General features: G+C 46.3%; 1 long non-coding RNA gene across 5 annotated transcripts; it reads right to left on the bottom strand.

The window, feature by feature from the left end:
* Positions 1 to 995: 995 nt before the first annotated feature.
* LOC118352523 (uncharacterized) lies at positions 996 to 13,914 on the bottom strand. 5 transcript variants are annotated; one of them, XR_007406580.1, is made up of 3 exons: positions 13,779 to 13,914; positions 3,595 to 12,442; positions 996 to 3,275 (listed from the first exon to the last, which is right to left on the bottom strand). It is a non-coding gene; the product is annotated as an uncharacterized LOC118352523 (long non-coding RNA). The 5 variants fall into 5 exon arrangements; XR_007406582.1 differs by lacking the exon at positions 13,779 to 13,914 and having other exon boundaries at positions 3,595 to 11,214; positions 12,365 to 13,328; XR_007406581.1 differs by lacking the exon at positions 13,779 to 13,914 and having other exon boundaries at positions 3,595 to 8,903; positions 11,043 to 13,328.
* Positions 13,915 to 13,926: the final 12 nt, after the last annotated feature.

Here is a 13,926-nt window from a genome sequence, read left to right on the forward strand (position 1 = left end):
CCTGGCCCCAGAGCTGGATGCCAATCAGGAGGGATTCCCCCAGTGGGGTCTCTACCCTTTGGAAGCCAATAAGCTGAGATGGCCACAATTAGTGCCTGGCACACAGTAGGCACCAGTCACTTTTAATCAGAGACATGGACAGCTAAGTAACTGGTGTGCTGAAGATTAGCCTTAAAGCTCAGAAGGTAAGAACAAAAGGAGATACCAAGTACCAGTCAAGGCCAAGTGTCACTGGGTGGGAGGCAGAGGCGTGTATGTCTCAGGAGTGAGGACACAGGTGGAAGAAATGGAGACACAGAGGTTCCAAATCTAGATGGTGTGGGCTAAGGAGGCCATCTCTGGCAATTGTCTTCAATCCAGTCACAACACAACTTTCGAGAGTTTATTCAGCTTACGAGCACTGCCACTCACCCCAGCCTCCCTGGCACTCAGCCATCTGCCTCATCTCGCACTTGGCCTTCACCCTACTCCTTTTTTCCACTGGCCCAACCACACCTGGCCTAGGGACATTGGTCAGGAAATGACCCTGTCCTCAGAGAACCCGCAATCCAGTGATTCTATTGATCAGGAATGGTGCCCATCCTGGCTTCCACTCAAGGTCAAGACTCTGGAAGGAAGAGGAGGACATGGGATGTGAACAGCTGGCCTTTGGATGATGTCAGAGTAGAAAATGACTTTTGAGCTATGGTTTAACATGTGGCAAGGATGCCTGGTCCAGGAGGAAGTTAAGAGACAATCCTGATGCAGGTCTTACACAGGACAGCCGTGGTAGCCCACTGCTCCTGGCCTTTCAGATCCCAGGCTTATCCTTTCTTTGGAGGCTTCATCCCAATCATATCCCATATAATAAAATGCCCTCACACTAAATGTACTGCTTTAAGTCATTTGAAAGGATTTATATAACTTTTCTTTGGAAATAACCAGCTATGAGCTTTTTTAACATGTTGTTGGCTGTGACTTAACAATCTTCATGCATAGAGATGAAACATAACAAGTTTTGTAAATGTAATGAGAATATTTTAATATTAAATTTGACAGTATAATGAAACAATGTTTTGTAAACAATTGCATATTAAGATTTTTACATTTTTGTATTTTGATGCCAATGACATTTTATTTTATTTTTTTTTAAAGATTTTATTCATGACAGACACAGAGAGAGAGAGAGAGTGAGAGAGAGAGAGAGAGAGAGAGGCCGAGATGCCAGCAGAGAGAGAAGCAGGCTCCATGCAGGGAGCCTGACATGGGACTCAATCCCGTCTCTAGGATCACATCCTGGGCTGAAGGTGGCGCTAAACCACTGAGCCACCCAGGTTGCCCCGCCGATGACATTTTAAAGGTTTTGTACATTTTTGTAGGCTCTTGGCACTGTGCTAGAGGTGCCTAGTGGCTCCACCTGCTCTGGTGATGGAGGACTTTGACTTTCTGGACATACTCTAGCAAGGTCTCTGGCAAACAAGCAGAGTGTCTGACAGATTCTTGTTGACAGTTTCATCTCCTGGAAGGCAAAGAAGTCCTAGATTGTCCAACCTGTGAAGCCTAGAGGTTTAGACACCAAGGAGATATATCTCTATCCATGTCTCTCTAGTATGTTATGTGATATATATGATATTTATCTAGTTATGAGGTTTTTTATATTATACATGAGCCTCATTTTTTTTTTCAGAGCAAAGTTGATGTACTTGGCCAAATAAGATATCACCTCCACCCCAAAAAAGCCTCCAGGAAGCCCATGACATGGGAAGGAATACTTCTTGGTGTATTTTTTTGAGCCAGATTTGGGAGTCGGCCATAACTCTGTTTGCATGGCCCATGGCCTTGGAGGCCTCCAAGATGATGAACCAACAGTAATGTGAAGAAGGGAAGAAACATGAGGAAAGGGTCTACTTGAAGCCCTAAGCATGACCTGCAAGGAGGCATTGGTAAAATGGAAAGGACAAAAACCCTTTGAAGACAACCCAGCCAAAGAGCCAGGGAGAGGAAAGCCATGCCAGGTCTTGTTTTCCATGTACTGGGAAGGCCAACTGGAAAGTCAGAAAAAGGATGAGCATGGCTCCATGATTGGAGGAGTTATCTTCCAAAATAAATTTTTTTAACTAAAATAAATTTCAAAAGAGCATGGCTAACATATAGCTGTCAATCGGAGACTTTGAAATAGCTATGTTTGCTACAAATAGTCTAGTGGAAAAGGTCAACAACATGCATAACAAATGGGGAATTTGGGCAAAGAATAGAAAACTATAAAAGAGAAATGGAAAAATGGAAATGCTGGAAGTGAAAACGTTAATATCAGAGATGAATTCCTTCCACAGGTTTATCAAACTGGACAAAAGCAGACAGGAAAAATAATCTGTGAACCTGGAACTATATCAACAAAAATGAACCAAATTGTATCACAAAAAGTAAAAGCAGACAGAGCAGACAGTTGAGCAAACCCAAAACTAAGTACCAAGACATATGGGACAATGACAAATGGTCTAACACATATGTAATGCAAGTCTCAGAAGAAGAGGGGAGACAGAATGGGGCAGAAGAAATATCTGAAGAGATGATCACTCAGAATCTCCCAAATAACAAAAGACAACAAGCCACAGATCCAAGAAGCTCAGAGATCCCCAAACAGGATAAATAGGAAGAAAAACGTAGCTAGGCACATCATAGTCAAACTGTTGAAACCAGAGAACATCTTGACAGGAGCCAGAAAGACGCAGCGCCTGGGTAGCTCAATCAGGTAAGCATCTGACTCCTGATTTCGGCTCAGGTCATGGTCTCAGGGAGGTGAGAGCCAGTCCCTTGTCCAGCTCCATGCTCAGTGGGGAGTCTGCTTGGATTCTCTCCCTCTGCCCCCCCACCACTTGTGTACTCTCTCTCTCCAAGAAGAAAGACAGAAAGAAAGAAAGAAAAAGAGAAAGAGGGGATCCCTGGTGACTCAGCGGTTGAGCGCCTGCCTTTGGCCCAGGATGTGATCCTGGAGTCCCAGGACCGAGTCCCACGTCGGGCTCCCTGCATGGAGCCTGCTTCTCCCTCTGCCTGTGTCTCTGCCTCTCTCTCCCTGTCTCTCATGAATAAATAAATAAAATCTTTTTTAAAAGAAAAGAAAGGCCAGAAAGAAAGACAAATTACATAGGAAAACAAGAAACAGTCGTATTAGAAACTCAGCCAGATGGTTCCTGAGGCCCGGCTGTACCCTTGCCTGAGAGGTCCACGGGATAACCAGGAGCGTTCCAGGACGTTTCCTCATTTGGAGACCAATAGCTTGGGCAGTTTTCTGTTACCTGCAAAACACAATGGGCTGCGGGTGAGCAGCACCCTACAGCCCGGCTCTCTTCACAGCCTGCAGCCCCGCTCCCCACGCGGCCACACCCAGGCCCCCCTCCTCACACACACCCCGCCTTGAGCTGGCTGTGGCTCCCTCAGCGACTGTTTACCGGCTGTGACCTGGAAGGAGGCAGAGTCCGTAGAGGCTAAACATACTAATCCACGGGCCTCAGCGCCCGTCAAGGTGGGCCCCGGGATCAGACTGTGGCTCCGAATCCTTTCCCCAAACACGACCCGCCTCCAACAACCAAAGCCCGAGTCCGGTTGGGACACCACCTGTCAGAGCTCTGCTGAGTGGATGGTCTTTGCCATTGGTGGCAACGTTTATGAGAGGCAGACAGTTGCCAAGGATTCAGAGTTGCCATGGGATCAGGAAGATTCAGGTGTCGGCCCCCAACCCCTGTTCAGAGTATCCCTGTGTTGGCTTCTGCGGTCTCGCCTTCCAGAAGAGCGTTCCTTTACTAGAGGAGCCACAAGGAGGCGGCAAAGAGCTTGTTTCAGGGCCTCAGCTGGCCTGGAGTCCCAGGGGCTGGATTTAAAATCTGAGAACTTGAGCACTGGGTGTTATTCTATATGTTGGTAAATTGCACACCGATAAAAAATAAATCTATAAAAATCAATCAATCAATCAAATCTGAGAACTGCCGGCAAAAGGGACACAAGTGAAGCTGGTGGGCTTGGCCTGAGGAGGTACTCGGCTGAGTGTGGAGAGCGAAGTCTGGCAAAGGTAGAGCAAAGAGACAAGGATTCCCGACTCACCTCAGACATCTGGATCCTGCGGACAGTTCTGGTAGCCAGAGGCCTCTCCCTCAGTTGGGGCCCCCTGCGCCTCCCTTGCCCACCCGGGCCGGGTCCTCAGCTCTGCAGTTCAGGGAGCTCTCCTTGCAAATGACTTTTCAGGCAACTGTGTTTAGGAATACCAGGAAGCCCTTCCTGGACACTTCCTCAAACCTGCGTCACGTCAGGTGACGCATTCATTCATTCATTCATTCATTCATCCAACACTTAACACTTAGCACGGCTCTAGGCATGACGGATACAGTTTTGAAGAAAATCAATTTTTTTTTAAGTGTCTTCATGGAGTTTATATTCCATTGCGGGGAAACAGGCAAGAAATTAAAAATACAATACATCAAAAAAAAAAATACACCACATGTTAGGCGGTAAAAGATGTGGTGGAGAAACACAAATTTCAAGAGGGTAAGGTACCAGAACAAAGGGGTTCCCATTGAAAATAGGTCACATCAGGCCTCACTGAGGTGACGTTTGAGTAGTCTTGAGGAGGTGAGATGTGCCGTGGGGCGAGAAGAGCACGCCAGGCAGGGGAGCAGCGGAGGTGGGAGCATGCCCGGCCAACTCAGGGGGCAGCAGGCCTCCAGTGGGGCTTGGGCCGGGGGAGTGAGTGGGGGAACAGAAGGAAGGATGAGGGAGAGGGGACCAGGGGACAGCTCAGTGCCTTGCAGGCCATGGTAAGGACTTCTTTTTCACTCTGAACGAGCGGGAGCCACGTTTATTTTGAATGGAATGGGAACCACTGCAGAATTTTGAGCAAATGAGTGGCATGATCTGAGCCACACTTCAAGAGCATCGCTCTGGTACACCTGAAACTAATGTAACCTTGTGGGTCAACTATAATTAAAAAACAAACTGGGGGGGATCCCTGGGTGGTGCAGCGGTTTGGCGCCTGCCTTTGGCCCAGGGCGCGATCCTGGAGACCTGGGATCAAATCCCACGTCGGGCTTCCAGTGCATGGAGCCTGCTTCTCCCTCTGCCTGTGTCTCTGCCTCTCTCTCTCTCTCTCTCTCTCTCCCCCTCTGCCTGTGTCTCTGCCTCTCTCTCTCTCTCTCTCTCTCTGTGACTATCATAAATAAAAAAAAATTAAAAACAAACAAACAAACAAACTGGGGAATGGGGGTGGGGGAAAGCATCTCTCTGGCTGCAGTGATGAAAACAGTGATGAAGGCTGGGAGGGGGACACAGAGAGACCAGTCAGAAGCCATTCCCATTCCCATCCCATTCAGGAAGGCTTAGTAAGGGAGCTCAAATGCCCTCCCCTCCTCCTAATCCTCCCTAAAATCCCTTTTATTCAAGCATCACCCAGCCTTGGTCAACCTTGCCTTTGTTCTGGGATTAGTGACAGGCCTGTCCTCAGCCCCACCAGACCTTAGGCTCTTGAAGAGCAGATGCTCAGTTGCTTCACAGCTGTAGCTTCTCCCAGCACAGAGGGCTGTGCACATAGAAACCAAGTCAGACTCTCCCCAAGGAATGAGTGATCCCATCCGTCCTTAGTTGACCTGCCTACTCTTAGCTCAGAGGCTGCTTCTGGGCTGTGCTTCTGCCTGGAGAGCCACATCTTTGTGTTAAACGTCTTACCACTAGAACAGCCCTAATTTGGTCTGCTGGCCGACTTCACAGTCCCTCAGTAGTGCCACATTTACAAAACACACTTGTCACTGCCCTGCAAACACAGGCTCTCAGAACTGGCAGGAAGCACATACAAAAAAAACAAAAAACAGTTTGCCAAAGCCATTGGCCCCTCTGGAGGCTTCTGAGAGTAAATTAAATGAGTATTTATTGAGTCAAACATTTATTGAGCACCTACTGCGGAGCGGTGCTCTAACTAGGCACTGAGGGTATAAAAGTGAATAAAGGAAGATCCCAAGGATCTTACTGTGGATGTAAGGTACAGACCATATGCAAAGCACTGGAGTGCTACAATAAATAGAATTAGGTCCTTGGGGGCACCTGGGTGGCTCAGTGGTTGAGTGTCTGCCTTTGGCTCAGGACATGATCCTGGGGTCCTAGGGTGGAGCCAGGCTGATGATTTTCAAAGCAAGTAGTGGTGGTTCCAGGTCTGTGCTTTAGAGAGGCAGCTGTGGCAATGTGAAGGCATTACACAATGGATGCACGGAAACCCAATAAGGAGAGCAGCAACAAAGGTTTGAACCCAAGTAGTGTAAGAACCAGCCTTGATTGGATTTACTCATTCATGCCCTTAATTGTTCACAGAGCTATGTATTATGTGCAAGATATCTATCCTTGGACTCTTTGAAAATAGGGATGGAACAGACAGGGAGGAAACAAAGAAAAAAACTCAGTTTATGTCAAGGGTATCATTATCAAGTAAGAGACACCACTGAAATGCCACCACATTCTTCCCTTGACTTCGGCCGTGTGATATTTGGTTTCCCTCCTATGTCCCTATACTCCTGTAGCTCCTCTAGCAGCTCATTGTCTTCGGCCAGCGTACTCTTTGGGTTGCTTCAATACCTGGCCTCTCTCCTTTCCTCATGCCATAAGATGTCCCCAAATGACTTCATCCTCTATGGCCTCCTCTATGATCATGACTCCCAAATTTATCTGTAATTCCAGTCTCTCTCGTGAGTCATAGAGCTGTATATCCAAACACTCAATTGAATGTGTCAACAAGTTGGTTGCCCACTGGGACCTCTAGCTCAATTCATCCAAATAAAACTCATCTTTCCTTCTCACTCAAACCAACTTCTTCACTTGCACTCCCTATCTCATTGTATAACCATCACTCTCCATCTATCACCAAATCTAAAGACCGGGGTATCACCAGTGTCTTGTCTCCTGCACCTCTACACACAGTCTATTCCCAAGCCCTAACCAGTCTACATTCTATAGGACTTGTCTTTGGTGACCACCTAATTTAGGCCACTGATTGAACTCCCTGTCCATAGTTTTACTCTTGCAATCCATGTTCCATGCTAGGCCAGAGAGATCTTTCTCAAATCCAGATCTTATATGTCTGGATAAAAATTCTTTAATAGCTCTTCATGAGTTTAATCATGGCCCACAAAGCTTTTTCTGACAGCTCTTCAGCTTGGCTGTATGATATTCCATTGTATGGATGGGCCAGAATTTATTTAACAAGCCTCCTAGTGATAGATGTTTGAGTTATGTGTAAACCTCTGCTACTCTAAACAATGTTATAGTTGATAACTTTGTACATTATCTTGTATGGGTGCAGGTATATTGGATCAGAAATTATGTGCATTTTAAATTTTGACAAATATCAACAATTTACACTTCTGCCAGTAACAAATAGGAGGGCCTATTTCCCCGCAACCATGCCAAGGGAATATTATCAGATGTCTGGATTTTTTGCCAATCTGTAGCTTAAAAATTATATCTAAATGTAGTTTCAATTTTCTTGTGAGGTTGACTATTTTTTCATGTCTAAGAGCCATTTATCTTTCCTTTGATGTTAACCATCCCATTCTCTTATTGGATTTTTGTTCTTTGTCATATTGATTTGAGGGGATTTTGTATATATTAAGCAAATTAGTCCCTTTGTCTATGATAGGAGTTGCAGATATTTCCCCCTGCATGCCATTTGTCTTGGTTTATGGTTGGTTTTTTTTTGCTCTGCAGACATTATAGATTTTCATGTTGACAGAATTGGTCTTTCTTTTTTATGCTTTGGGAAATTCTGTGCTATTCTGACAAATGCTTTCTCTGCTATGGCATTATACATCTTTGGTTGTATCCTTTTACATTTATTTAAACACAATTGATTCATATGGATTTATTTTAGTGTAAAAACCAAGGCAGAGAAACGACGTTTTTTTTCAGGCAGTCACACGATTGTTTCGATACCACTTATTGTATAATCCATTTTTCCCTGCTGATAGACAATTCCATCTTTATCATACACTTACATTTTAAATGTCTCGAGTCTATTTCTGGATTCTCTATTTGGTTCTCTGGATCGAATTGCCTGTGTATGTACGTGTTCCCTGGATTTTACTATTTTAATTATTGTAGCTTTTATATCTGGTAGAACTATTTTTCTCACCAACCTCTTTCAGAATGTTCATGGCAACTCTGATGCAGAAATTTCCATATGAGCTTTGTATTCAGATTATGTAGTCTGTTGGTATTTTTATTAGTTTGTGTTAAATTTATAGATTAATTTATGGAGAACTGACATCTTTATGACAGTGAGTCTTTCTAACCCAAAATAGAATATGCCTTTCCATTTATTCAAGCCTCTTTTTTGTGTTCTTTGCTAGCATTTTAGTATTGGGCACCTAAATTTATTAAGATTACTCTTGGTTAGTTAACTTTGCTGTAGCTATTGTAAATGATATATTTTATTCCCCTATATTTTCTAATTGGCTGTTGTTCACTGGCTTTTTACATATTAACTTGTACCTACTTTGCTAAAATGTCTTATTTCTATCAGTTTTGCAGTTGATGTCCTTGGATTTTCTAGGTAGGCTATTATTTCATGAATAAAGATAATTTTACCTCTTTTCCAGTTTTTTTTTTTTTTTTACCTCATTCCTTTCTCTTCTGTAATTAAGTAGGCTAGTACTTCCAAAATAATATTAAATAAAAATAGTCACAGGGGCCATCCTTGTGGAATATTAACTTTAATGGGAAAAACTTAGGTTTTCTCATTAAGCATGACTCTGGCTTTTGGACTGTGATGCATACACCTTGTCATGTTCATGAAGCCACATGTTTCATAGTTTGTCTGTCCTTCTCTGCCCTAGGGACCGCTGTTTCAGGAGGCTCCAGTATGAGGCTCTTCCTTGGCAGATGGTTTCTCTTCCCTTGGAGAAAAAAACATGGGTACAGATACCAAGTATATGTTGACTTAAAATGCATTGTGAATCCAAAGGTAACTTTGTACTGGTTAACAGCTTTATGAAATTTGACTTTCTGAACTGGCATAGTTGAGCCAATAGTGGATAGAGCCTCTGTCCTCTGAGTGCCCAGAAGGTAGTAGCTTTAGGTGAGAGGGAAACTGGACCTTCTCTAGAGGACACGAATGGGGACAGGCTGTGCTATCACGGTTTAGGTCCTACACTCTGCTGACCTGGCAGGTGACACTATGACCCAAGCCCTAAGAACTGTACCAACAGCTAACATTTCGGAATACTTGCTATATACTATCTGCTTGTTTACGTGATTTACTCCTCAGAACCATCCTATGAAGTAAGACTATTATTTCCCCCCAGATGATGAAACTGAGGCAAGATGTAGCTTGCTGAAGGTCACAAGCTGAGGTTTAAAATCAGGCAGTTTGACTCCAGAGCCTTTGTTCTTAACCACCATACTCTAATCCCCAGCAGGAGCAGCCTGGGACTCTGAGTGGCTGAACAAAAATCCAGGAGAAATCAGGTGCAGTCTCCATTGTAAACCAGGGGAAGAGGCCAGACTGTGAAAGACTACTCCGGAGCCAGAGATGGTTAACTGGGGGGCTGGACAACTGGTGCTATTGCTAGCTCTTCTTTTTATTCACACTCTCCTTTCTTTGTGTTCCTTTGCTGGCTCCTCCTCAAACCCAATCTTAAACATTGGAGTGCCCCAGGCGCTGGCCTTGGATCTTCCCCATTCTCTGTCCACACCCTTCCCTAGGTACCAACATCTAGATCTTCATGATAATGATTCCCTTGTGTGTACCTCCAGGCTAGGCCTCTTCCCCACCTGGACGAGAGTGTCTAACCTCTCCACTCAACACTTCCACAGAAATACCTCCCAGGCATTTCAATCTTGTCTACAGACTCTTCCCTTTTACCCCAAGACAAACCTGCTCCTCCCACAGACTTCTTTTCTGTGAGTTTATTCAGCACAGTTACTCAACAAATATTGGTTAAGCACCCACTATAACAGTGAACAAAATAGACAAAACCCCCTATCCTAATAAAGCTTCTATTCTACTGTCAGGAGATTATGCAATAAATGGGAAAATGTAAACAAATTACATCACACATTAGAAGGTAAGTGCTAAGCACACTGTGAAATGTTGGGGCTCAGAGTGAATGATCTAGAAATAATTCTTGAGACGTCTTCAGTGCAAAAAAGGTGGTCTTATTTATTAAACCAAGGGGACAGGACCTGTGAGCAGAAAGAGAGGCACTGGGGTTGTGACAGGTGACTGATTATATACTTTCAAATTGGGAGGGGGTCAGGGACAGCATTAAACCTCTAAAGAATTTTGGAAACAAGGTTTCTAGGACCTTGAGTGGTCATTTATTACTGTTTAGTAAACCCTCACTTGTGAGACCCTTCAGATGTGTATTAGTGGGCCATTTGCTTGGAGGATGATTGCTAACTTATATCTTGGGGGTTAGAGATAAAGAAGTTTCCAAAGTAATTTCTGTATGTTTAAAGTAGAATCACAGGATCCTGAGGGGCCAGGATAATGTTCAGCTAACACTGCCTTTTGCCCTTAGCAAACTATTAACATCGAGGCAGCTGAATTCCTTTTTTTTTTTTTTAATGTTTTATTTATTTATGATAGTCACACAGAGAGAGAGAGAGAGAGGCAGAGACACAGGCAGAGGGAGAAGCAGGCTCCATGCACTGGGAGCCCGACGTGGGATTCGATCCTGGGTCTCCAGGATCGCGCCCTGGGCCAAAGGCAGGCACCAAACCGCTGCGCCACCCAAGAGGAAAGTCACTCTGCCTATTTTAAGGACTTGTCAAATGGGCTATAAGTAGCAAAGAAATTTACAAAAAATTTTTTTTGTTTTACCTTTGTTTCCCACATCAAGAAGAAAAACAAAGCAGGGAAGGGGCAAAGAGTATAAGGATGGGGACTGAAATTTTAGAGGGCAAGTGAGAGGAGCAGGAGATGAAGTCAGAATAACAAGGCTAGGCCAGGAGTTTTGCCCAAAGAAGATGGAGGATTTTGAACAGATGCCTGACATGAGTGGATTTCCACTGTAACAGGGAAACCCTATTACCTGAACAGCTGTGAAGAAACTGGAGGAGGCTGAATGTGGGGACACCATGTCCAGCAATGGTTCAGGTGAGAGATAATGGATCCGGGGTGAGACCGGGAAACTGAAGGGAGTCCCTGAAAAACTACTTTTTCCACTGTATTTCCTCCTTCTATTCTTGCTAGGACTGGCACCCCTGCATTACACATGCATATAGAACAGATAATCAATGTCCTCCTTGTAGAAGCCACTTCTGGGCAAGAGGCTTGAGCAACCCAATGTAAAAACAGCCCACAACATCCCCCTGGCTGACCAGAGGTGATCCACCTCATGATAGCCACAGGCCCTAACTAACCAATGGGCTACTTACAACCAGGCACAGTTACCAAAAAGGGGGAAATCCCATACGTCCCCATACCTCCTCACCTTCCCCCTTTAAATACAACCTTCCCCACACACACTGCCTAGTGGCAGAAAATTTCTCCTTTACTGTCCTGCCCACGGCTCCCTTGCTTGCAGCATATTCAATCAACTTTTATCTCTTTTGTTTTGCCTTGGGTGGATCCCTTTCTCCGCCTGCACCACATCTCTGACTTCCACCCGACTGGTCACCCCACATTTGGGAGGGTCCCCGACTGATCGGAGAGACACCACACTCCTTGTAAAGGTCAAGAGTTTAATGATTTCTTTGGAGTCTTCCAGCACAATAGATAACATCTAAGGAGAGACTGGATGGGATGTCACGAACACTTTCCAAGACCACTGACTCACTAAGACCCCTAGCTCCAGGGTGTAAATAACTTATGAAAGATACCTAAACACTTGCCTTTGTTCCTGGATGCAGGAATACCAGACCACCATCCACAATAAAAACCCCTAGGCCCTAAGCAAAGAGGAGATTCACTCTTTCCTTCCTGAGTCTCCTGGCTGCTATGTCCGTATCTACACACAATACATCGTTAATAAACTGCTCTCACTTCCTCTCAGCTACATTAGATTTCTATCCTCCGCAAAGCCAAGCATCTTCTTGGCTGGTCCCTTGGGGTCTCCTCCGGGTCTTCAGGCCCAGCCAGCCTGCATGAAGGGGATGTGGGTCAGGAGAAAAGTGGACAAGCCAACGAGGTAGGGCCAGATTCTGGATATATTCTAATGGGGGCTCCAGTATGCACCCAGTGTCTCGGGCCAAAGAGCTAGGTCTTATCCTTGATTCTTCCCCTTCCCTCATATCCCATATCCCATATCCAAGCCATCAGCAAGTTCTTGTGCTTCTAGCTCCAAAGTCCCTGATTCAGTTCATCTCCACTTACCCCCACAACCCAGCTACACCACCTGGACTTATCTCTCACCTGGACTGCTGCAAGGAAGTTTCTTAGTCTCTGCTTCCTCTTTTACAATCCTTCTCCACAAACAGCCAGAGAGATCGTCTTAAAAAATCAAATCATATCGCAGCAAGGATGCCTTCATTCGTAATCCTTTAAGAGCTTCCCAAAGCATTAAGAAGAAAGGCCCAAACCCACAGCATGAACTGTAATGGCTAATGCGATCTGCCCCTGCTGACCTCTGTTCTCGTATCCTTCCCTCTTTTTCTTGATTGTCCTTCTCCAGCCATACTGGGCTCCTTCCTGATCCTATTCACCAAATTCATTTCCGCTTTGCAGCTATGCTGTCACCTCTTACTAGATCCTTACACTCCAGCTCTTTACATGACTGACCTGTCAACTGTTGATTCTCGGCTCAACTGCCCTCTCCTTAGAGCCCCCCCCCCCCCATAACTCTCATCTAGTATAGATACCATACAATATCTCATCTAGTCCACACACTTATCAGAAAACTTGTCTTTCAGGGGAGACAAAATAGGTTATTACTCATTAAGGTCCCAGGCCATAGATGAGGTGTGTGTGGGGGTCATTAAGTAAGATCCCAGGCCATAGACGAGGGGTGTGTGTGGGTCATTAAGTAAGATCCCAGGCCATAGATGAGGGGTGTGTGTGGGTCATTAAGTAAGGTCCCAGGCCAGTAAAGGGGGGGGGGGGAGAGGACTTTTGATGCAGAGGGTCATCACACACTGTCAGGACCAGAAGGACCAGCCTCCCATCTGACACTTGCATCCGCTGGCAATGTCCAGGCGACCTGTGGTTGACCCCTCCCTGGAAAGGACGGTCCTAACGGCCCTAACTGCTGGACAGCTTGGGAACTGGGATTTTCCTCATGCTGAGCTGCCACAGGATTCTTGGCAGCTGCTACACTTTTGTGGCCTCCCGAGGAAACGTAAAACAAACAGAAACCCTCCTTTTAGAGGTCTGTTTGGCTTCTCACCCCCAGACTTTCCCTGTAGGCTTGCTCTCCCGTCCCAAGCTTCTGTCCAGGGCATGCTCCTCTGCACGTCTCTCTCACCCACCGGGGTCCGCCCCGGCCTCCAGCAGCCCTGGTGGGATCTGGCGGACGCGGGGCGCCGCGCCTTCCTCCGGGCCCCCGCCGCCCTCCATCCGGGTCTTGGAATCAACCTCCCGGCCCTCGGCGCCCCACGTCGTCTCCCGCGCTGTGCCTAGCACGGGGCCCGACACCGCGCAGCTTCCCTAAAGCCGCCGGCGGAATCAAACAACGCACAATCGCCCCGGAACGACCAAGGACTCCTACGCCCCGTGGGAATTCAGACCCCGAAGTCGAGGCCTAGGCCCACCCCCACCCCGAGCCCGCCCTCGGCCTGGCCCGCTCCAGGTCTCGCCGTTCCCTTTGGCCGCTCTCCCCAGACGACTTCACCTCTCTGGGGCCTCCCGGCCCCGACGTCTCCCCCTGCGTTGTCCCAACTGGGAAAAACCTTTACTTTCGGCTCTTGGCAAAACCGGTCCTACGGTCCCGTCCCCCCGGTAGCCACGCCCCCCTCGTCACGTCCCCGGGCCGAACCGGA

The sequence above is a fragment of the Canis lupus genome, chromosome 27 (genome assembly GCF_003254725.2).
Source record: "Canis lupus dingo isolate Sandy chromosome 27, ASM325472v2, whole genome shotgun sequence".
Classification (NCBI taxonomy): domain Eukaryota; kingdom Metazoa; phylum Chordata; class Mammalia; order Carnivora; family Canidae; genus Canis; species Canis lupus.